This window comes from Lissotriton vulgaris, chromosome 2_1 (genome assembly GCF_964263255.1).
Source record: "Lissotriton vulgaris chromosome 2_1, aLisVul1.2, whole genome shotgun sequence".
Lineage (NCBI taxonomy): Eukaryota > Metazoa > Chordata > Amphibia > Caudata > Salamandridae > Lissotriton > Lissotriton vulgaris.
This window is the reverse complement of record NC_141687.1, coordinates 1,457,230,255-1,457,254,740: the sequence shown is the minus strand read 5'-3', so window position 1 is coordinate 1,457,254,740 and position 24,486 is coordinate 1,457,230,255. Positions and strand designations below refer to the sequence as shown.

Genomic DNA, 24,486 nt, shown 5'->3' with positions numbered 1-24,486 from the left:
AGTAAATCACATACGCCAATCATGAAAACACCAATCCATAATAACAACTTACCACAGGAGCCCTAACATTTTAACACTGAACAGCAGTGAGAAAGTGCACAGAGACACTAAACCAGCAAGAACAGAGTCAAAACCGGGAGGTCAGAAAGCAAAAAGACAGGGGAAACATGCCAAAAGATGCCAGGTCTAACACATGCCCCCTCCAGCTGAAAGTAGGGCGAACTACCCGACTACCTGGGAGTTCTCTTCACTAAGGCAGAAGAACCATGACTGACCATCAGCGTTGGCGTGTTCTGTGCCAGGACGGTGTTCCACCGTAAATTCCCTTCCCTGTAGGGAGATGGACCAACTCAACAGTTTTGGGTTCTCACCCCTCATTTGCATCAACCATCTGAGGGGCCTGTGTTGTGTCTGAACTGGGAAGTTAGTCTCAAACAGGTAGGGTCTTAGCTTCTTCAGTGCCCAGACCACAGCAAAAGCTTCTCTCTTTATGGCACTCCACCTCTGTTCCCTTGGGAGTAGCCTCCTGCTAAGGAAGACTACAGATTCGCCTAGGCCCTCTACGTTCAGTTGTGAGAGCAATGCTTCCACACCATGCTCTGAAGAGTCAGTCTGCACTACGAATTCCTTGGAGAAGTTGAGCAAGGGTGCTGTGTACATGGCTACCTTCAGGGCATCAAAAGCTTTCTGGCAGGCCTCAGTCCAGATCACCTTCTTGGCTGCTTCCTGGAAGTCAGCTTTGTTAAGGGGGCAACAATGGGGATATAGCCCTTAACAAATCTCCTGTAGTAAGCGGTGAGACCTAAAAAGGCTCTCACCTCTGTCTGGGTCTTGGGGGGCTCCCAAGCCAGAATGGTGTCATTCTTGGGCTGTAGGGATGCCACCTGGCCGCTTCCTACCTGGTGTCCCAAGTACATCACACAGCCCTGCCCGATCTGGCACTTACTGGCCTTGACCGTGAAGACTGCCCTCAGCAGAGCCTTCAACACTTCCCAGAGGAGCTGTATTTCCCAGCTTGAACTGAACACTGCAATGTCATCTAGGTAGGCAGTGCTGAAATCCTCCAGTCCAGCCAACATCTGGTTGAAGAACCTCTGAAAGGTGGCGGGGGCATTTTTCAATTCTGAATTGGTAATGCCGCTCTGGAGTTGAGAATGCTGACCTCTCTTTGGCCCATTGGTTAAGGCAATCTGCCAGTACCCAGATGTCAAATCAAACATGCTGAGAGATTTGGCAGCTTCCAACAAATCAATGAGCTCATCAGCTCTGAGGATGGGGTGTGCGTCAGTCCTGGTGACGGCCTTGAGCCACGGTAGTCCACACACAACTGCAGTTCTGGAGTGGCACCGGGTGCAGCACCCTTTTGAACCAAGGTCACTGGGCTGGCCCAAGGACTGTCAGCGGGCTCTATCACCTCTAATGCCAACATCTTAGAGGCCTTCTCTTTGATGCAGGCCCTTACCCGGTCAGTCAACCTGTAAATTTTGTGTTTTACAGGAGGGCTGTCACCAGTGTCCACGGCAAGGGTACACCAGTGAGTAACACCTGTGGTCAGTGGTCAGTGTGGCAAACTATCCCAACAACTGGTGACAGTCACACTGCTGCTCTGGGGTAAGTGTAAGGGAGAAAAGCCCACCTTCCATGAACCCATCATGCTCCTTGGTGGATAGGAGGTCAGGGAGAGGTTCACTCTCCTCTTTCACCCCATCATCTGTCGCTAAGAGCATGCTCACTTCGGACCCCTCAAAGGGAGGTTTGAGGAGGTTCACATGGAGGACCCTCAAAGGGTTGGGTGGTGACCCATTCTTTCTAGCTGGGCTGAAAATCTACCAGAGTGACATTCTGGTAATACCAGAGTTTCTTCTCCCTCTGGCTTGCTTCTAGGTTTGCCTGAGAGAGTTTACTGAAGTGGGTAGGTTTGGTTACTGAAGGCCAGCATGTAGCTAAATACATTCGGGGGAGATTTCCTGGGAGCTGCCTCCTAGCCTTCCTTGACCAAACTAAGAGGTCCTTTCAGGGGGCCCATACAAAAGCTCAAATGGACTGAACCCTAGACACTTATGTGGTACCTCCCTGTATGTAAAGAGAAGGCATGGAAAAAAAACGTCCCACTTACGCCTCATGGGTTCTGTTAGACCCTTGAACATGTCCTTCAAGGTTTGGTTGAATTTCTCCACCAAACAGTTACTTTATGGGTGGTAAGGAGTGGTGAACTTGTAGTTTACACCACACAAATCCACCGAGAAGTCATATCCTTAGATTTGAAATTGGTTCCCCGGTCAGAAACCACTTCTCTGTGGAAACCCACATGGGAAAAAATCCCCATCAATGCCCGGCCCACCACTGGCACCGTTGTTGTCCTGCGAGAGGTTTTGCCTCCGGGTACTGGGTGGCATGGTCCACCAAGACCAGGATGTACCTGTTGCCCATGACTGTCTTGGGATCCAGGGGCCCCACAATGTCCATCCCAACCCTTTTGAAAGGGGTTCCAATAACTGGAAAAGGTTGGAGAAAAGCCTTACACTTCCTCCCACTCTTACTACTTGCCTGGAAGGTTTGGCAAAACCTGCAATGTCCATCTAACTGCCTTCGCATTTGGGGCCAAAGGAAGTGGGTGAAAAGTCTGCCAAATGCCTTGTCCTGCCCCAAATGTCCTGCCAAAGGCACATCCTGACACAGACCAAGTAGGAAGGTTCTGAAGCGCTGGGGTACCACCAGCACACAGGCTGACTCAGGCTCAGCAAACTAAGGCTCGATGTACAGGAGACTGTTCTCCCAGTAGATTCAGTGTGATCCGGACTGATCACCAGCTGCCTGATTTTCAGCTTGCTGCCACAAACCTTCCAGAGAAGGGCACTCTTTCTGCTCTATGCAGAATTCCTCCCTGGTGGGACCACCTTCTTGCTGCCAATGGGCCAGCTCAGATAAGTCGCCCAGTACAGCTACCTGCTCCACTGTAGGTACCAGGGTGTCCCCCTCAAGGTCAGCCTCCTACCGGACTGTGGGAACCTCGGGCCGGGTTTCCAGCGGCCCCTGCCCTTCCTATTGGTAGGAACCCTGGGCCGTTGTTTCAGGCTCCAGGTCCTTCTGATCATCCTTTCTGGCTGCCATTGACCGAGTGGTCAAGCACGCCCACTCTGACAACCCATGCATCTCAAAGTGAGATTAGAGCTCAACATCTTTCCACAAGGACTGCTCCAGGTTGTTACCTAGCAGACAATCTGCAGGTATGGTAGGGCTCACAACCACCCTCAAGGGACCTGAGACACCCCCATTCATAGAGAACCTGCGCCACCATACACTGGCGCTCTGAGGTGTCCACAGCAACTACTTGGTGGAAGGCCCCAGGTACTACTTGCTCATCAGAGAGCAGGTGACACCGGACTGAGGTCACACTGGCTCCAGTATCTCTGGGAGCCTCTTCCCTTTTCCAGTTGATGGTCACTCAGGCGCTGTATTTTTTAGTGTTAGCAGACATCTGGGTTCCTGAAACAATCTCACTCTCCCCTAGTCAGAAAAGGATAATTTTGTATTTTTTTTTTTACTCTGTTTTTCTATGGTTGTATTCAAAAATACATTTGAAATGAATACTCCAAATTATACACATAAGGAAAAATATTTACAGTTGTGTAAAGTATCCCAAGGGAAATGTGAACCTTAAATAACATAGGTGACATTGTGTGACAATTTTTACAAGGTTTCAAAGACTTTTTCTTTCTGAAAGTTACCAAGATTCCATTTTTTATATACAGAATCTCTATACAATTATAGAGTGTAATTTCAATGGTTCGCTTTTCTTTTTTCCTTTGACGGCGTTTAGACCCTAGTTTTTTTTTTATTTGTATGCAATGACATCAACATTACAATCATGTGGGATGTATCTCGGTTTACACAATTACAGAAAAATATCATACACCGAGTAAAGCCCTACACAGCTTCTTACCCACATCCCGTAGGCCGGGCAGCGTTACACGAAAGATCGCCTCGGGCTTACAAAGTGAGGCTATTTGCGTCCTCAACCATCCAATGCTGAGATCACAATTTTAATACACAACGCAATTGAACCAAAAATAAGATAAAAAACAAACTAGAAAGAAAAGATCACAAACTAGAGGTGCCCACCCATTATCTACATCCCTGCAAACCTGTGGTGCATGACGTCTAACAAGCCATATACTTTCAGCAAACTGAGTGTCAATCACGCCGCCTCAAACATGTCATTCATACTAACAAGGGTTTGTCCAAATATGCTCCACTATCCAACTGCTCCCAGATGGTCCAATCCACCGGGAACGCTCTCTAACTCATCCGACCCATTATTAGCATCCAGCATATCCTGTCGACTCCTGTATTCAAGATACAGTCCCCAGAAATTCTTGGGCCTGCTTTTGGGTGGCAGTAGCTCACTATAAATCTCAGACTGCGTGCAACAGTAAGTCAGGTCTCTAATCCACTGCTCTGTCTTGGGTAAGGGACCCCTCATCCAGCACATAGCCAGCCTCCTCTTCGCCATCAACATACCCATATCCACATTTCTGCGCTGCGACTTGGGAAGTACTTTGGAATAGCCCAACAGTGCAAGTGCTGGTGACGGGGTAATTTCCACCTCTAGAAGCTGCTCAGTTCTTGAAATACCTCATTCCAATATTGGTACATGCCTGGACATTCCCACGCCAAGTGCATGAATCCTGCCCCCTGCCTATTACATCGTTCACAGGACGACCCCTCACGTAATCTGAAACGGTGTAGCTGGCTCTGGGGTGTGGTAGACCCTATTAAAAAATTTGAAATGCACCAATCTATGCCTACCATTTCGAGAGACGGACCTCGTGTTAGCGCAACAGTATCGCCACATGTCATCATCAAGTGGTGTATTTAAGTCATTTTGCCAGGCTAGGCGCGCCTTACTGTACCTCGTCACCCGCTTAACTAACGTTATCCTATACAGAGTTGAGATCCTTATCTTCGGCGCTTCCATTCTAATGACATATGAGAGTTCTAGTAGTTCTGGGGGCTCCTGTAGATCGTCACCTAACTGCTCTCGCCAGGCTTCTCTAATTCAGTGAGATTGAAAACGCTGCAGGCTGGAGGGCCTTAGCTAATGTGTTTCCACGTCCGACATTGTTTTGAGATTCCCGTCGGTGAACATATCTCCCGCCGTACGTATATCCATTGCTTTCAATGCCGTGAGCACACCCCTGTCCCTGCATGGGGCCAACCAAGTGATCCATTCTATTGGCATTAACGGGGAGTACAGAAGTGCCCCTGCGTGTTACTACAGGAACGCATGCCAGGCATGTTTTGGCGAATTTAATGAGTCTAGTACGCCTATCAGCTGGTTCAAATATAACCGCCGGGAGCGGCAATGGGGCAGCAAAAAGGCTTTCAAGCTTTATGAAGGGCGCTTTCTCTCTATCATGTACCCAACTCTGCAAGTGCGCCCCCTGCGCAACACGATAATATAATTCAAAATCAGGGGTTCCAAGGCCACCTGACTGATACGGGAGGACCAATATTTTCCACTGCACTCTCGCCTGCTTACCGGCCCAGGATAATTTTATCATCAGCGCCGTGAGCCGAGTGAAGAAGCACTTCGGGAGCACCATCGGGATGTTCATGAATAAATACAGCAGTCTAGGTAAGACCACCATTTTCATTATCGATATCCTGCCTAGCAAGGACAGAGGCAAACGTATCCATATTTCAACATTATCTTCCAAACTTGCCATGGCTGTACCATAGTTCTCACGAAAGACTGTCTCATGGTCAGTGTGGAGTTGTATCCCTAGATATCGCAAAGAGTCAGTGGTCCATCTCAATGGGTATTCCATCTCAAATTGTTCTGTTGCGCTTGTGATAGGAAACGCAATTGATTTATTCCAATTTACCGTCAGGCATGAAAGAGCCCCAAATCTAACCACCTCTCGTAATAGCGGCGCCAGGTTTACCTCAGGCTCCCTAGCGTACAGCAGGGTGTCATCAGCATAAGTCGTTATGACTAGTTGGTAAGTGGGGAAATTAATTCCCCTGTGGGAATGGTATTCACGCATCGCACACGCCAGAAGTTCGGCGACCAAGGCGTATAGTGTGGGCGACAAGGGACAGCCCTGTCGCGTGCCTCTGCGTATCTTAATAGGTTCATTGACGGGGTTACCAAGCTTAATGCATGCGGACGGGTCATTATAGAGTACCGACACCATCTGCATAAATACAGGGCCCAGCCCTAGTTACGAGAGCACCGCCCTTAGGAATGGCCATTCCACAGAGTCGAAGGCCTTCTCCATGTCTAAGAACACTGCCATAGCCTTCAAATCCGGTTTTGTATGCTGAATAGCTCCAAATACCGTGCGTAAGTTAAACGTAATATTCCTGCCTGCCACAAATCCTGCTTGCTCCGGCGCTATTAGGTCCGGGGCCAGTAAAGCAAGCCTAGTCACTAGGACTTTCGCGTATATTTTGGTATCAACATTTAGAAGCGACAATGGTCTATAGGAGCTGCACTCCTCTGGGGGCTTATCTGGTTTAGGAATTGCAACTATTAGTGCTTCCCTCATTGTCTTTGGCATCTGGCCTGTTTCGCACATATCCACAAACAAAGCGGACAAGTGCGTCAGCAGTAGGTCCAGAAACGTCATGTAAAAACTGACTGTTAGTCCGTCAGCTCCTGGAGCGCTACCCGCCCTCATCCCACCTAGGGCGTCCGGATCTCATCAAACTCTATGGCTGCATAAGGAATTCACACTGCAGGTTCGTTAAGGACGGGAGCTGGATGTGCTCCAAATAGTCGAGGATCTCCTCCTCACTCCCCGTCGTGCGGGAGGCATATAGATCTGAGTAATATTCCCGAAACTTTTGCGCAACCTCCTCTTCTTCGAGTAGTAGTATCCCCTCTTGTGATCTAACTGCTGTGAACGTTATTTTACGACTCTGTTGTTTAACCATATTAGCCAGTACTTTATCCGGCCTGTCTTGTTCACCATACATTCTGGCTGTCGCGTATTTGCCCATATGCTTCCCCTCAGCATCCGCCTCTACCTGGTACTCTGACAGTAGCCCCTTCATTTCTTCCCTGGTCCCATCAGTGTCTCCCGCCAACTGCCGTTCCTCTCAATCTGCTAGCTGCCGTTCCAATAGCGACAGCCTCTGACAAATCAAGCGAAGTATGCCAGAGTGTTTACTCATAGCCACCCCCCTAATGTACACTTTGAACGCCTCCCAAACAGTTTGGAAGCTATCCACTGACCCTATGTTCTTTTCAAAGTATGTCTCGATCGCTTCATGCAATTCTTCATGGAAATTAGGGTGTTGCAAGGAGTATGGCGGGAATCACCATGTGAACGGGGATAGAATCTTCCACGGCGATGTGAGCACTAACAATAGAGGGGAGTGATCCGAAAGAGTTCGGGGCAATACCGGACATTTCCGAACCCGTGCAAGCAGTGCCGACGATGCCAACCAATAATCTATCCGAGTATGTATATTATGAAAGGCCGAGTAGTGTGTAAACCCCCCTGACCCAGGGTATAGACTTCGCCAAACATCTACCAGGTCGTCACTGATCAATATCTTATCCAGTGCTAGGGCCGCCTTAGCCTGACATCTGACCGGGCCACTTGAACGATCCACAACTGGGCATCTGGTCATATAAAAATCTCCCCCCATACTGCGTCAATACCTGGAAACCCCCGTGCTACTTCCGCAAGTTTTATAAAAAATTCGGGGCAATCATAGTTAGGTCCATAAACATTCATGACCAAAAGTTCCATACTCCTCTCAGCCAACTTTGAAATAACGTATCTCCCTTCTGAGTCAGCAGCTAGCATACTCATTGCGTACTCAGATTTCGGGTTCACCCAGGTCAGCACCCCTCTAGAATGAGTCGTAAAGCCAGCAGCAATAATTTGTCCCTTTAACCCCCTTGCTTGCAGCTTGGGACTATTCTCTGGCAGGTGTGTCTTCTGAATCAGAGCCAGATCAACCTGATGTCTAGTCAAATAGCTCAAAACCTCTGCAGCTATCGATGGTCATTCAGACCACGCACATTCCATGTTAACACGTGCAGACCACTCACAGCCTTTTCCATAACAGCTTCAGCAGACATATCTTCCATAGTTAGCTGAGTACTTCATCCTTCTGCACCACAAAGACAATCATATAGATTCTGATGTTCAAACAGTAATGGCCTGCACCTCTAAACAATTAACTGAAACTGCCCTCCTCCCCTCTTCCCGCCCAACCCTCCCACAGCGGACCGCCCCCAACTAGGTCGCGACATTGCTGTCCCTGAAGACCCCTCCCCCCTCCCAGAACAATAGCAAAGAAGATGTTACCACATGTGGGTGGAGGTTGCCTCGAGCCATCAAAAAGGGTTCGATATGAGCACAGTACTTGAGTCTCATCCCAGCCTCACCAGCCGGCAGCTATACGTCCATCAGGCGCCGGAAATACCTGTACAGTTCCAGACCCAGATTCTCCTTCAGTCCTGATCTTCCAAGCCGCCGCCGGAGGCCTCTTCCAGTAGATCTCTTTCTGGGGTTTTCTTCCGTTCCTTTGTCCACTCCTTCAACGCTTTCTGAAATGCCTTCGGATCCGTGAATATTAGCGATTGTCCATTTCTATTAACTTTCAACTTTGCTGGATATAACATTGCATAGTCAATCCCTTGATCTCGTAATTGTCGTTTTATCAGGACAAAGTGCTTCCTCGCCTCCTGAACTCTGGCTGTAAAATCAGGATACAGTGAGATGGCGGATCCCTCGTAGGTTAGCAACTGCTTCTCTCTGGTAGACCGCAGGGCCGCATCCTGGTCACGATAGTTTAAAAGTTTAGCTATGATAGGCCGCGGGGGTGCTCCAGGCTTCGGGCGAGGGGCCAATGTTCGGTGCGCACGCTCCACGATAAAAGTGTTAGAGAAGGTCTCCTCTCCCAGCATGGTCACTAGCATGCGTTCTATGAAGGGCTCCATCATGCCTGTCTGAGTAGTCTCTGGAAGGCCTATGATGCGCACATTAAATCGACGTCTACGGCTTCCAAGTCCTCAGTTTTATCTTGTAGCAGTTGTATCACTCTGCCCAATTGCTTATGTTCCGTGTCGATGGTAGTTTGCGCTTCTTCTACCTCCGTAATCCTTCTCTCCGACATGTCTAGCCGCTCTGCATGCTTATCAATCCTCTGACCCATTCTGTCCAGTCTATACGTGAGTGCATCCATCTTCGCCCCTAGTGAGATGATGCCTTCCTGCAGACCCTTCTCCATGGACTTCAGCATGGTTCTTATATCTTGATCCTGCTCCGTGGGCGTAGAGGGTCTACTTTCACCCCCTGCTCCTCTATCCTGGGATTTAGCCTGAGTCTGGGTGAAGGGTAGCTTGGATTGGTGGCGGTCTGGCTTACCCATCGATTTGTCCAAGGTGTGTCAGCGACACCACGGACCTCTGCGGGACAATTCGCCATCCTCCCGTGCGGTAAAGGATCCCTCAGGAGTGCACAGCGTTATCTAGCCAAAATTCAACCAACGGCCAGTTTATCAATCCACGTCTGCAAAGATTGGTGCGCACCGCCTACCAAAGCTGGCCGCACTCTCTACTATGCCTCCACGCACGTAAATATTAATGCTTCCTCTGACTGCTGACTCCTGTCTGCTCCTTCATGCTTCACTTCTAGAGGGGGAACGTTGCATTGTATACCTGCTCCGCACTATGGGTGGCCTCCTGTGTAGGGCACCAGTTGGGGGGAGCGGGCTCACCAGTTGTTATTCACAGCCATATACGCCATTCCACGCAGCCCTGTCAACATCCAGTGCATGTCCACTGATATTGCCTCTGGCCCAGACTTCTCAGCGCGAGTGCACCATAGAGCCCCAGTCAAATTTGCAGCACTCCGCCTCACGCCTTCCCAGTCTCCCGCTCCCACCACGGTTACAATGGAAGTCCCTCCAGCATTGGCCAAAGTTCGCCGCAATGTTCACAGCGCTCCGCCACGCGCCGCCGATGATGCCGATGTGGGCCTTCAGATAGTAGCTTCAAGGGGTGTCCACATAGGCCAGATTCGGCCGCCCCTCCACTGCGGGCCAGGGCAGGAGAAGTAAATGCCGCCATATAGTCCCCTGCAGCGCACCTCTGTGATCAGAGAAAGATAATTCCTGTGGAATCCCCACCTTCCTGTGAGCAACCCTCCTCCCCAAGCGCCACACTAGCCAATACCTTGGTCTGCCCACTGGTGGGTGTCTGTGCCCTCTTGGGACACTTGGGGGTCCCATTTTAGGTGACCCATCTTCTCACAGGCATAGCACTTGTGGGGGCCGGTCTCTGCAGGCTTTCCTGAAGAGATCACCGCTTTCTTGTCTGCTGGGGTTGGGAACCTTTACTCTGGGTATTAGTTTGGGCCCCTTTAGAGTACTTCTGTGCTTTACCCTTATCCCCTCCACTCTTCTGCTGGGGACCCTGCCCACCTTTAGCTGAGTCTTCCCAAATGCTTTTTTATGGATCCTGGTACTCACCCAGCGGTCCGCCTCCAGAGCAAGCTACCTGGGGTCAGTCAGCCTACAATCAACCAAGTGCTGGTGCAGATCTGCAAAACACAGGCTAGAAAGTGCTCCCATGCAATCAAATTATAGAGCCCTTGAAAATCTGTCACAGTACTGCCCTTCATCCAGCCATCCAGTCACCTGCATAAAGAATCCACACATTCCAACCAAGTGTTTGCATAAGCTTTCTTACTGGACTTTAACTGATCTGTGTACTTCTCAGGAGTGAGACCATACCTGATGAGAAGGGGGACCTGCATGTCAGTGTAGGTGAGGTGCTGCCCTTTACCCAAAGCTATCATGGTATCTTTGCTTCTTCTGGAAGGAGAGGCCACAACTATGTTCCCCAATTCTTTTTAGCGGCCCCATTCATGTGGATAGATGCCTCATAACCCTGAAACCACCTTTGTATGCGTCCCCCTTCTTGAATTCTTTACCTATATTCTCAGGGATGTGAACAATTCTATCTGTCTGGACTAAAGAGTTGCTGCCACCATCAGTGCTAGTTTGGCTTTTCAACTCCAGCTCATTGAGCCCACAATCATGGCTAAATACCATCCTCTGACTCCATCTTGAGCCTCTCAAGCTCTCATGCCCCCTAGCTTCCCTTCTGTCTTCCAGTTCCTCCGGAAACAAACCACTACTACCTGTCCTGAAGGGACCCCCCAACAGGACATGTACCCTAGGAATAGGCTCCTACACGTCCCCACTAAGATCTGCAGACTGCCCACTGGCCTGTCTGGCTGCTACCCAGGCACTCAGCACTTTTTGTACCTCCTGATTCCTGGTGAGGCTTCTAACTTGGACCTCTATGTTTTTACAAATAGCCTTCAACTCCTTGACATTGTAGGTTTCCAATCTTTCCTCCTCAAATGCCACCTCTGAACAATACATAACATAACATAACATAGCAGTCCTTATAGATGACTGCTAGGCCTCCCCCTCCCGCTGTTGTGGTCGTTACGAAGGATTTGAAAGCCTCGGGGGAGGGCACAGATGATATCAGGTTCTGAATCTGTATGCATCCAGGTCTCCGTCAAGAACAGGGCATCGGGGTTTAAATCTTCCAGTAGAATGGAGATTTCTGCAGAATGTTTAGGGTGGGACCTGCAGTTTAAGAGGTACATGTTGTGTTGTGCTTTCTTAGGTGGGCGGGTGGGAAGAAATTGAAAGCCGCAGAGTGAACACCTAGTTTGTTTGACCGCATGGTCCCAGGAAAAGTGACAGGATGCGGGGTTGTCTACTCTTAGCTTGCGAAGCGAGTTTGGGCTATATATTCTGGGGTTGGAGGGTGGACAGGCAGGGTTTATGGCCCATGGTCCTGGCCGGGCCAGACGGGCTTGCCTTTGGTGCGCCACTGGTATGCCCGCTGGCGCGCCCAATGCGCGCCTGTCCGCTGCGCGTGGTGAAGAACATCCGGTTATATAGGAGTGGCAGGGGCAGTCATCCAGTGGCGTTGCGCCCTCCTCCCCTCTAACCCAGTAGTGTTTGTCCAATTCTGCTCCCCCCTCCACATCAATCGGGAGAATCCCGTGGTGGACCGGGGAGGCGCGGAGAGCCGGGTGTCAGCCGGTGCAGGAGTGCGGGTAAGTGGGGGATATTCCTTTTTAAAAGTAAAGCAGATCTAAATGCTGCAGTACTCGGCGATTCAAATGATAATAATTATTTTAAAAATACCAAGAGTCGCGGCAAAGTGTTGTCTCTCAGCGCGTGTCAGCAGCGCGAGTGAGTTCGCTTCAGTTATTTATACCGTTTGATGTATCCAGTGGCGTTGCACCCTACTCCCCTTTAACCCGGTAGTGTTTGTCCAATTCCACTCCTCCCTCCACATCAATCGGGAGAATCCTGTGGTGGACCAGGGAGGCGCGGGGAGCCGGGTGTCAGCGGGTGCAGGAGTGCGGGTAAGTGGGGGATATTCCTTTTTAAAAGTAAAGCAGATCTAAATGCTGCAGTACTCGGCGATTCAAATGATAACAATAATTATTTTAAAAATACCAAGAGTCGCAGCGAAGTGTTGTCTCTCAGCGCGTGTGAGTCAATAAACCAATCATGTGTCATATTCTCGGGAACCTCAAGCAATAGTAACGGCTGTGGCTTCAGAAAAAAGAATCCACTTGAGAGTGGAACTAAAGTATTGAAACAAACAAAATAATAGTATGTGCCAATCTTCACAAACAACTGCTGCGGAAGCATTTTATAACGTTGGAAATGGCCAAGCCTTTGATGACGTCACGTTTTCTGATGAATGCAGAATTACCCTCAGCTCTTCTGGTCCCCATTTCAGAATGTTACACTCAATGGCACATCTGTGTCTGCATGAGAGAGAACTGGCAAAACGTTCAGGGTCCTTTATTTCAGAATGTCTCACTAATGCAGATCGTCCCCTCTGAACCCCCAATGTCATGTCTGCAGGGGCGACTCCTCCGCTAATGTGAAGGAGCGCCACTCCACTACTGTCAGAGCAGGAGAAATACAATATTAATAACTACTTTATTATCATTTCTTTTTTCCTTTGGTTCGGGCTGGGGTAGGGTGGGGCGGGGCTGGTGATACACGGTGAGGAGTATTTTGCACACTCCAAGTGTGCATGACTGTTTGACCGGCCATCTTGGATCGGCCAAATAGTCATGCACACTTTGCATGTTCCCCACCAGGCTGCATTACACAGTCAGATGAGGGACATGTCTAGGATCCCATTCCCCTTCTGAGGTGCTAAACCACAGCTTTCAAGCTAATCACAACGCTGTACTGCAGTGTTGTGTTTGCCTTAAGGGAGGGAGCCTGTGTGCTTTCTGGTTCTGACCAAGGAGAGACGAGGGATGACGGAGGAGAGACGCGCCAAGGAAAGTAAGTGATTTTTGTATTTTGTACCCCTGCATATCCACTCTTGTTTAAATCTGGACGGAGTTTGTGGAGTTCTCCCACGGGGAACTCCCGAAAGTGGAAAAATACGCGGCCGTGCTTCCTCTCTACCACTCGAGTAGATTTGTACTTGAGCGGCAGCTTTCTCAACGCAAGCGGACAGTTTCTCAACAAGAGCGTTTGTGAGGATACATGACTGATGTATAATTTGAACCAGCTTAAAAATGTATCACTGATCTCCATTTGTTCTTGGATTATTAGCAAACGAGGATGGTTAAGCATGTCAAATGCTGCTGAAAGATCTATGAGGATGAGAAGGAAAGATTGTTTTTTGTCAAGACCGTGCAGTGTATTTTCAACTATGTTTAACATTGTTGACTTTGTGGAGCATCTAGATCTGAATCCCAAATGGAACTAGTGTGAAAGATTGTCTTCAATTAAAAATGTTAACGTTTTGTGTCAGAGCTTTTGAGGATTTTGTTTACAAATTGGAGGCTGGATATCAGGCGGACTTTATTTATGTCATTAGGGTCAGCATCAGGTTTTATGTATGCGTAGTAAAGGGTTCACTTTTTCATCATTCCAGGATTACACCATGCTAGCATGAGTCAGTTAGGGCCAATGGTTTCCAATCCAGCATGGTGTCAGCCAAGTCTGCTTACATTAGGATAATGAATGAGGCCCGAATAGTCTTTGGTTTGCAGCAAAGAGCCATTTGCTAAGGGATTGTTTCTGACGAGAGACTCAATTGTTTAGGATCAGATTTCGTAGCCTCTACAGCAAGTTTAAGTGTTTCCTTTGTCAATCAAGAAGTGAGAAAACTTCTCACCATTTTTGTAGGTCAAGGTTGAGTGGCGTGTTGGTTTTTCAAGGTCAGTTTGTTAATTTTGATGTTGATTTATGCAATGATACATGTGTGTATGAAAACAAAATCGAATCACTGTTGTGGAAATCACCCAAAAAGACCTCTCCATCAACCCAGAGTCAGAAGTACATGGACAGGCAGGCCCGGACACCTAGGCTTGAGGCAAGTAAAAAAAGGACTGAATGCGGATGACCTCGGTTCAGCACATCAATTCCTAAGTAAGGATAAACAATTAGAAAGTCTGTGCAACAGCTTCTAAAGTTCGCCGCACTTTCACTCCACTGGAAACCAGATAAGCACATTTGTAAACAAGGGAAGGTGCACCAGAACAAAGTCAGTGAACTCCAAGTGTATCCAAAAATATCTTTTATTGTAGTTGTAGTTAAAAAATTGGACATCAGCCAACGTGTTTCGTTCCACAGCTGGAACTTCATCAGGGCTTGACTATTTCAATCCCGGTCCAATCAATCTGTATATGTGAGTCAATGGACCCCAAGATCAAACCAAATAGAGACAATCCTAAGCTTGCTAGCAATAAAAGTAGTGGGATTGTAAGTCCTGTAGTCTCCCACAATCGTCCAAATTCAATCGCCCAGAGTAATTTATGATCCCTGGGTGTGATAAAGGGCGCAATTCGTGCATTGAAGAAAATCTGGGCCTTGGAGTTGTAGCTTGTGATTGGCAAAGAAGGGCCTGTGGTTGTCAAGTTGTTCCTCATTTCCACATTAATTGTTGTTATCTTTGTCCTGGAGATGATATTGGCTGACTATTGGGCTCTCTTAGTCCTGGGTACCACATAGAGCCTCCCCTTGTTATTGAGTAGCATGCCCTTGCTAAGGTTTCGGCCTAAGGTTTTATGGAAAAAGTAATGATTTTCTCTCCGTCAAGTGTTTTTTCTCATTTTCTTTATTGTGGTTACTAATTGATGCATTCTTGATGTAGTGGTGCCAGTAAATTGTTGCAACTGCCTTTTTGTCTTGAGTGTTGTGTTTTGTTATTGGCTCAAAGTGCTTATGAAGACGTTGCCAGTTTTTACAAATGTTATTACATATCTAAATAAGAGTCTGCTATTCTACTACAGAATTCACCTGTTGTGAACTAGCAATTTCACTTTCTTTCAGGTTGTGACCCTCCATATGCCTTATTTGTTTGTGTTTGTGACATGTCTATTCTAATGCATCTGTATATAGCATTGGGCTCCTAGAAGTAGTTTTAAACAGTAATCCTTGTGCATTTATTTCCCCATGATCAGAGTAGAACTTAAATGTACTTATTCTAGAGAAGCCAGAGTGTATCAGTCCCCTAAAAGCTCCCACCTTAACATAGATTTGCTGCTAAAGTACATGTAAACCAGGTTCCCCACACAGGTAAAAAAACTTAGCAAGTACTGCCACGAATGGTATTCACACATTAAGACACACATGTCCCCCTCACAAGAGGGGGAACCCTCGACCCTAACATAATCGAACACACATTTGGATCAAATACGTGAGGCAAACGAAGGCCAGAAGAGAGGAATTGTCAAAAAAACGAGCCATCTTTGCCGAGGCCCAGACAAGTAAACCTAACCCAGAACCAGCAGGTACGGCTTCCGCGCCTCCCCCACCCTATGTAGCAATGGAGGTCCTTTCCCCAATGCCTCCTATCCCCGCACTAGGTTGTACCAATGCACTGGTCGAAGGAGCCGTAGGGCCTCCAACTGTACTGCTAGATCTAAACATGGGAGACCAACAGGCCAGCAGGCCCAAGCAGTCCAGTCCAGTGTTAAAGCTCCTTAAAGTTTGACCCTGTGTCCTTCGGGTTCAACCCACCAAACCTAAGCAGCGCAGAGAAAGTGCACTCCCACCCATCTGGGTGAACAGTGCACTGCCACCCGTTGATGTGAACACGATTGGGTGACCAGGAGATTCGTAGCCGTTCTGGACAGTGACACAACCAGTAGGGATGAGGAAAGGGGTTTCAGTCCTCTTGGATCCAATGACGAGAGGGGAGCAGCAGGGTATGCTCAAGCAGGCAACGGGACAACAGAAAATAAGTTAAAATGCAAATTCCTTCCCTGAAGAACAGTGCCTAGCTTGGAATGAAGGAGGCAACCTGGATGGGAGTTAGAGGGGAGGGGTGTGTATTAAACATGGACAGAGAGAGAGCTCTCATCCTGAGAACACAACTAGAGAACAGAGCAGCATGCCCTCCAACTGAAAGAGAGCAGGGTTAGGCAAAGAGCACCGCTCGGAGAAAAGTCCAAGGCAGAACTATAGGGGAGGCTTTTGCCTGGAGCTCGAGCCTCACCAGATCCTCAGCATAGGCAAGAGACCAACTACGTGATAAAGGTAGCCTGGAACAGACTCATTTAAAACATGGGATAAGCAACTTTACATCATTGTCTGCGCACAAGGAGAGCAACGACAAAGACACCTGCCACTCCTCCTGAATGCGCAGGATAAGCAATCTGACCCCAAGAAAAACTAGTGGCCGGAGAGGAAGCCAAAAACTTTACACAACTTTTTTGCCACCTGCAAATCCACTGGACTGAAAGGGAGGGCCACTATGATAGACCTTGGTCGAAGGAGGGATCCTTCGAACAAGAGGATATGGGAGTTGTGGAGACTGTATTCGGCTAAGAGGGGGTGTAGTGACTGAGCGATTTTATTGTTAAATGGCCCGATTATGACTATTGCCCACCACCATCTCAGCATATGTTGGCCTAATATAGTGATGTGTAAGCTGTTTCTGACTTTGTCTTGCTTAATGGCAATGCCTTTGACATGCTCTCATGTCATCTTGCTTTGCAATTTATACTGTCATATAACATGGTGATGTGTAGGCCTGCCTAGTAAGAATAAGCTACAAAGTAGGGTTTGATTATGTATCTTTCTGTTTCTGACATTATCTTGTTTACTGGCAGGGCTTGCCTATTGGCTTTGGCATAATCTTATGCCATCTTACATACTAATGTTGACTCTTTGCGGGAGTAGTGGCCCATGCTTAAGCAACTCCATTTTCTGAGCTGTCTCCGTCTTCTGAGCCTTTCTAGGTGAGAAGCTATGTTATGCTTTTCACTTGTTTTCTGCACTCTGCATGCTGGTAGAAACTGGTTCTTATCAGAGGAATGTACATGCTCTGTCCCGAAGCCATAGCAAAGGCCTGATCAATCGATGCCGTGGCCTTGGAGCAGGCTGGTGCGGAATCTGATGAGAAAGAGGGGGTGAGGCTCACAGGAGCTTCATCCTACGTTTCCACTTCTACTAAAGGAGCTGTCTGGGTTATGCAAATGGATAGTTCATCACAGTGGAGACGTGCAGCTGTGACGGGGGAGCAGATAATCCTGATTCGGGTGGAGAAACGGACTACCCTCTAGCGAAGTGGAAGCAGGATGATCAGATACTTAGTGAGGTGTTCCACTAATTCTTATATTCCTACTGTTCTTGCCTAACTTTCTTTTTCTGTTTTCAGGTTCTATACATTAATATACATACTAGCAGCCCGTCCCGACGTTGTCCGGGGTTGAAAATGTATGTTATCTTTTTTGTTGTGTGTCCCGGTGAGTCTTAATGATTGTTTTGCGTGAATGTGCGTTTTTGAGGTGTGTTTTTGTTGCCTGTGCGTTGTCGTATTGATTATCGAGGGTTGGTTTGAGTGCCTGCGCGTTGCCTGTGTATTTAGTTCCTTCATTGTGTGTGCATGATGAATTTTGATATTTGTGTGGCGTCAATGTGCGTTAGCGAGTGCTTGTTTCAGTGCCTCTGCGTTGGCCGTCTATTTACTTCCTTTCTTGTGTGTGCATGCTGATTTTGAATGTTTTTCCGGCGTGACTGTGCGTGCGTCATGATGTTGAATATTTGTCCTGCGTGAAAGTGCGTTTGCTTGTGCTGGTTTGAATGGTAGCGTTTTTTCCAATTTTTCTTTGTACTTGCCTGGCTCGGTGTAGCCGTGTGACGGAGCCGTAATTCGCAAAGTGGCCAAAAAGAGTTAAAGTTTCACGTCATGGCGGATCGTCAATGTTTCCGGAAGCCACGTTTTTTTTCTTTACTTCCTTGTATTGCAACCCCCCCTGACAACGCGACCCGTCCAATCATGAGAAAGGTATATTGTCGCTTGATTGCTGTTCGTAGCCGTGCCTCTTTTTATGCTAATCAATATTGTGGGATTGCATATTTTTGTTAGTACTTGGCGATTTACAGGGCCATATGATTAACATTGTGCATGATTTGGGGTTTCCATATTGTCGTTTGTACGCGGATATTTACACGTTCCTATGTCGAAAGTTGCGCATGAAGCGGCGGCGCTTCATTTGTAGTTCGCGCCCATTTATACGCCCATATGATTGAAACCCACGATACGCCCACATTGATTGATTGTAGTACGTGGCCATTTACTACACCATATGCCAGGCCGCGGCCATTTACTATAGCATAATACCCCACAACCACGCCCACGACACGCCCACTGGAGTGAAGGTGGCGAACTTGGAGCTTGATGAGACGCCACTCGCCACGCCCCCGATCAAGCCCACTGGAGTTTAACATGCCCACAACAACGCCCACAAGGGACTACTTTACCCCCCTATGTTCTTTTACCTTTCTAATGTATATAGTTGCCAGATGTATAGCCTATGTCCATCTGCTGAAACTACCCTTTACAATGGTGTATTGGGTGTTGTGATTGGTGCTGTACTTCTTGAGTTTACCCGTCTCAAAGGTTTCCAGTTGTCTCTTTATAATAGTAGTATAGATAAGTTCTATATATGTTTTCCTGATTGCATTTAGTGATCATATAATTGGTAGTTTGAAGTTGGTGTTGTAAGTGGTATAGTTTGGCCTATCGTGACATAGTAGTGATTCTTTTTCTTTGTCATTCTATCATTGTGTAATAAAAGAAACCCCAGAGCATATGATTATTTGTCTGTATTCCTTGTGGAGGATGATCGGGCTCCTTTTTGACCAAGTGCTTATGGAAGGATAGGTGAATTCCCTTCCAATGGGTAATTGCTGTTTCGGAAGGTAGTCTGGCTCTCTTCAAGGAGCGAAATTCTAATTCTTCCACCCCCCCAGTCTTATTGGAGGAGCATGCATTGTAGTCCGACCTGGGTGAGTATTCTGTGGTCAGAGAGGATCGGTTAATTGCCTCTTGCACAGTGCCTGTCACCAGAGGGTTGTGTGATTTCTAGTCCTACTTGGGTGAGTATTCTGTGAATGGAGACGAGCGGATAATAGCCTCCCTCACAGCGCCGGTCACCAGTAGGTTGTGTTATTTTGTTGCTGCTTGCGAACTTCTCAATAAGGACTATAAAAGCTTTCTTAGTATTAGTATTAGTGTTCCTTTCTTGGGTGAGTTTTGTGAAGTATTGTGTCCTTTTGGGTCCCAAGAGGGGATAAGGTCGTATGTCCTGATTATTGGCAGAATTTTCAGGCCATTACATCTTGGAGTCATGACTCACAGGATCGAAGGGTGGATTCTAAGGGGAGAAAAGTGATTATGTCTTCTAGGAAAACAGGGGTTGACTCTCAGTTGTCATTGAAATTCCCAGATGGGAGTTGACTCCTCATGGAGTACTGGCTCATGAGTGAGGTACTTGTGCTTTGTTGAGTGCGAACTGCTGTGTGTTTAAGTGTGTTTTGTATGAAGGGCTTGTAAATAGCTTGTTACATTAGGTAGAAAGAGCTGGATCACTTTAAAGTGTTAATTAAGAAATGCATATAAAATGTGCTCAGTTGCAAAGTGAATGTAACATCGCAGAATATAACCCTGAAATGTGGGATGACATTTCAGACAGAGATAGTGGGGTTATGGTAAATATGTTGCTTAATATGCATCCAAAATTTGAGCATTTGCAAAAGGAACGCAGTGAGCTGAAGGAAATGTTAATTGATGCACTGTGTGAAAATATACCTTTGACAACAGAATTAAACTTGTATGATTTAGATGTGAAAAATGTTACAGAAAATCCAGTCAGGATTTGACTGACTGACAGTCAGGCTGCAAGTTACACAGACAATTTCAATTAATTCTTCCGAAGAGGGTTTTCAGTCAGAAAGGAATGTGCAGGGAGATAAACAGACCAGTGTTTTAGACTTAACGATCAGCGGTTGTGGAGATAAATCAGACAAAACAGTGAACGATACATTTTGCTTTAAAAGACAAATGCAACCATATGATTTTAAATATGAACTACAGCAAATTGTGTACAATTATTATGACTGGCCAATTCAGACAAATAAAAATTTATTTTGTGAGTTCATTTGAGAGCAATGTTTTGCTGGCGGTCAGGAGAGGTTAAAGCTGTTTTTCGTCTGAGACAAGAGAAGACTTTTAAGACTGTGAGACATGTGCTTCCTTAAAAAAAAAAAAAAAAAAAAAAGGTGCATGCATTTAGACGTGAGCTGCTGAGTAGGTTGTTTTAGTCAAATTTTGTGCATTCCATCTGAGAACGGAAAGTTTCACAGTTTGGGGCCGTGAGCATTTAGTTAGAAAAGATTTGCAAATTTGGGAAAAACACTACATGTAGACTGGTTTGTCCTGACCTTGGTGAGATAACATGGCATTCCATAGCCTCTCTCTCTGAGAAGGTTTTGTAAAGGAGGGGCAAGCTAGAGCAGAAAGCAGAGAGCAGAGACGTCTCTGCTTGTTATCTTTGGCAATGGACCAGTTTGTCCGCAGAGCTTTTATAAAGGAAGGGCAGTGCCTGAAGGAGTGAAGGTGGATGGAGTAAAGGAGCACAGAGTTAAGCAAGCTGCCCCAGCCCTTCTGGCTGTGTAGAAAAAAGTTAGATTTTACCAGAAAAAACTTAGAGGCTATAGCGCAGGTAATATTCTTAGACAATTCCCCAGATCTAGTGGAGAGCTTTGCACATAGAAATGAAATTATTGTATTTTTAGAAATTAAAAATTTTTAAAAATGTGTGCTTTTGAATTGATGTTTTTTGCAAGAAAAGTGATACTTGTTTATCGTTTCAGATTGTCATATAGCGGTGCCTTGGTGTGCGTGGCGCCCCATTCCTGTGTGCGTGGGCCCTATCCCCCCTCCCCATCCCTTCCCTGCCCCCACCCAAGCCTGGAACAGGCCGGACGGTGGGAGGTGATGTCCTGTGGCTGATGGCTGATGGAAGCTGATGTCCTGTGGCTGATGGGAGCTGGTGTCCCATGGCTGACCAGACCGGATGGGGTTCTTCCTTGTTGAGGAGTTACAGATGAAGATGGATGTCGGAGAGCTGTGACCTACACAGATGGACTGCTTCTTTCCAAGCGAAGAAGGTATCAGCAAAATGTGCTACGTTGGAACTGTTTCCTGACTTTCAATGCATGAGGGCTGTGTGTCTCTCACACAGGAGAACTGCTTATGTAAAAAGTGAAGATGAGGGGAGCTGTGAACTGTTTGATCAACATGGAGTTCAATTCTGACAAGAGAAGGATGTGTTTTTGTTTTTCAGTTTTCACAGAGAACTTTTTTTTAACAGAGATGCTTTGCTGCAATTAGAGTAGATATTTTCTGAGCTACAGACTGAATTTTAAAATATGTTAATGTAGCTTTTGTTTTTCAGCGGACATTCCATATTAGGTTGGCTGCCTTAGCAGTAGAGTTTGTAGTTTAACCATTAGAGGCATTAGGAGCATTCAAAAGATTTTCTGTATTCATTCAACAAGTATCCAGACATTTGCAAGTTATTCCTATATGTACCCAAGTTATTGCTTTTACATGTATTTAGGTAATGCAGTCGTTGCTAGCTCTGCAGTGATCATCATATCTTTTGCTATGTTTTTCAGTTATGTGATGTAGTTCTTTTAAACACAGTCACGATTTGCTTTGAATTATATGTTTTCTGTGTAGCCACTTCAGCAGAGACTTGCTGATTCAACATCTCTTTTTAGCAGCTGTGTTTTTAATTCTGAAATGTGGGTTTTTCCCTTGTAGGTATGCTTTCAATTATGACCTGCAGTTTTGTGTCTTTCACTTTACAAATTTAGTTTTAAATGGTTTTGCCTTCAGTTAACAGATACAGTGCCCCAATGATAGTTTTAATTTTCAGTTATGATATCCAGTTGCTGGTTACTTCGCAATAATATCAATTTTGCAGTTAAAAGATGCAGTGTTTCACTCATAGTTGTGCCTTTAGTTTAGAGATTTTGTTTTTGATATATGTGAATGGAGATGATCAAGGGTCATGGGGTGCAATGTAGTGAATGAGCCACTTTTGTGGTCTGATGCCCTATGATGACCCTCAACCACCACCATTGTGTGTTGACTTTAGTGTGTTAGGTTATCCTAGCCTTAATGTAGGATGGTCTTGCATATGCCTACTTCTCTTCTGTTCTATAATGGTGCTGTCTTTCAGTAGAATAGTCTTGCTAAGAATAGGAGGTGTGGGATGTTGAGGTGCAGTATTATTGGTGATGGTGCACACGTGTGCTCCATGTTAGATACTGCGGGATTAAGTGTATAATGTTATTTGGGTTAGGTGAATTATGACTTTGGCCTATTGGCTTGGACATGGTCTTATGTCATTCTGTTTTCTAAGTCTGAATCTATTCGTTTATCTGCTTCAATTGTAGGGATTCCTGAATTGTCAATTTATAATGCTAGGGCAATTAGTTAACCGGCTTGTCTTATGGTTAAATCTGTTAACCACACCTTGATCGCTTTATCTGATTTCCTGCTTGATATGCGTGGTGCTCAACAAGCTATTTTGCAGAATAGGGCTGATATTGATTTTCCTGCTATTGAAATATGCAGTTCTGATCCTGATGGATTATGTTGCTTGAATCTTTCTGACCACTCTAAATCCATTCAATCTAATATTATTGCTTGGCATAATTGTCATCTGAAGTTCAACAGACCTTTGATAAAGGATGGTGGGATTGGCTCTTTGGGTGGGTACCTGATTTTGGTATGCTTTGTTCTACCTTGGGTGGTGTACTCTTAGTCATGTGTTTTTAGTTGCATTATGCTATTGCATTCAATGTGTGCCGAGTCTTTTGAATATGTTTCGCCCTAGAACTGCTTTTGCCCATTCTGTCAGTTATGTTTCTTATTATTCCAGTGATATTTTGCATACTGTTTAAGTTTTTATAGGTTTGATGGTGTTGGACAATGGTCATGGGTGGAATGTACTGAATGAGCTATTTTATGGTTAAATGGCCTGATTATGACCGTTGCCCACCACCATCTCAGCATATTTTGGCCTAATATAGTGATGTGTAAGCTGTTTCTGACTTTGTCTTGCTTAATGGCAGTGCTGACTATTGCCTTTGACATGTCTCATGTCATCTTGATTTGCAATTTATACTGTCATATAACATGGTGATGTGTAGGCCTGCCTAGTAAGAATAAGCTACAAAGTAGGGTTTGATTATGTATCTTTCTGTTTCTGACTTTATCTTGTTTACTGGCAGGGCTTGCCTATTGGCTCTGGCATAATCGTATGCCATCTATGATACTAATTTTGACTCTTTGTGGGAGTAGTGGCCTATGCTTAAGAAACTCCGTTTTCTGAGCTGTCTCCATCTTCTGAGCCTTTCTAGGTGAGAAGCTATGTTATGCTTTTCACATGTTTTCTGCACTCTGCATGCTGGTAGAATCTGGTTCTTATCAGAGGAATGTAAATGCTCTGTCCCGAAGCCATAGCAAAGGCCTGATCAACCGATGCCAAGGCCTTGGAACAGGCTGGTGCGGAATCAGATGAGAAAGAGGGGGCGAGGCTCACAGGAGCTTTGTCCTATTTTCCACTTCTACTAAAGGAGCTGTCTGGGTTTTGCAAATGAGTAGTTCATCACAGTGCAGACGTGCAGCTGTGACAGTGGAGCAGATAATCCTGATTCAGCTGGAGAAACAGACTCCCCTCTGGCGAAGTGGAAGCGGGATGTGCAGATACTTGGTGAGGTGTTCCACTAATTCTTATATTCGTACTGTTCTTGCCTAACTGTCTTCTTCTGTTTTCAGGTTCTATACATTTATATACATATAAGTTCTATATATGTTTTCCTGATTGCTTTTAGTGATCATATAATTGGTAGTTTGAAATTGGTGTTGTAAGTGATATAGTTTGGCCTATTGTGACATAGTAGTGATTCTTTTTCTTTGTCATTCTATCATTGTGTAATAAAAGAAACCCCAGAGCATATGATTATTTGTCTGTATTCCTTGTGGAGGGAGATCAGGCTCCTTTTTGGCCAAGTGCTATGGAAGGATGGGTGAATTCCCTTCCAATGGGTAATTGCTGTTTCAGAAGGTAGCCTGGCTCT

The 24,486-nt window shown here is 46.2% G+C and overlaps 1 protein-coding gene across 1 annotated transcript in view; it reads right to left on the bottom strand.

Moving 5' to 3' along the window:
• Positions 1–24,486, bottom strand: part of LOC147732751 (roundabout homolog 2-like) — a 1,033,034-nt gene that overhangs the window by 310,259 nt on the left and 698,289 nt on the right. The window lies entirely within an intron of this gene.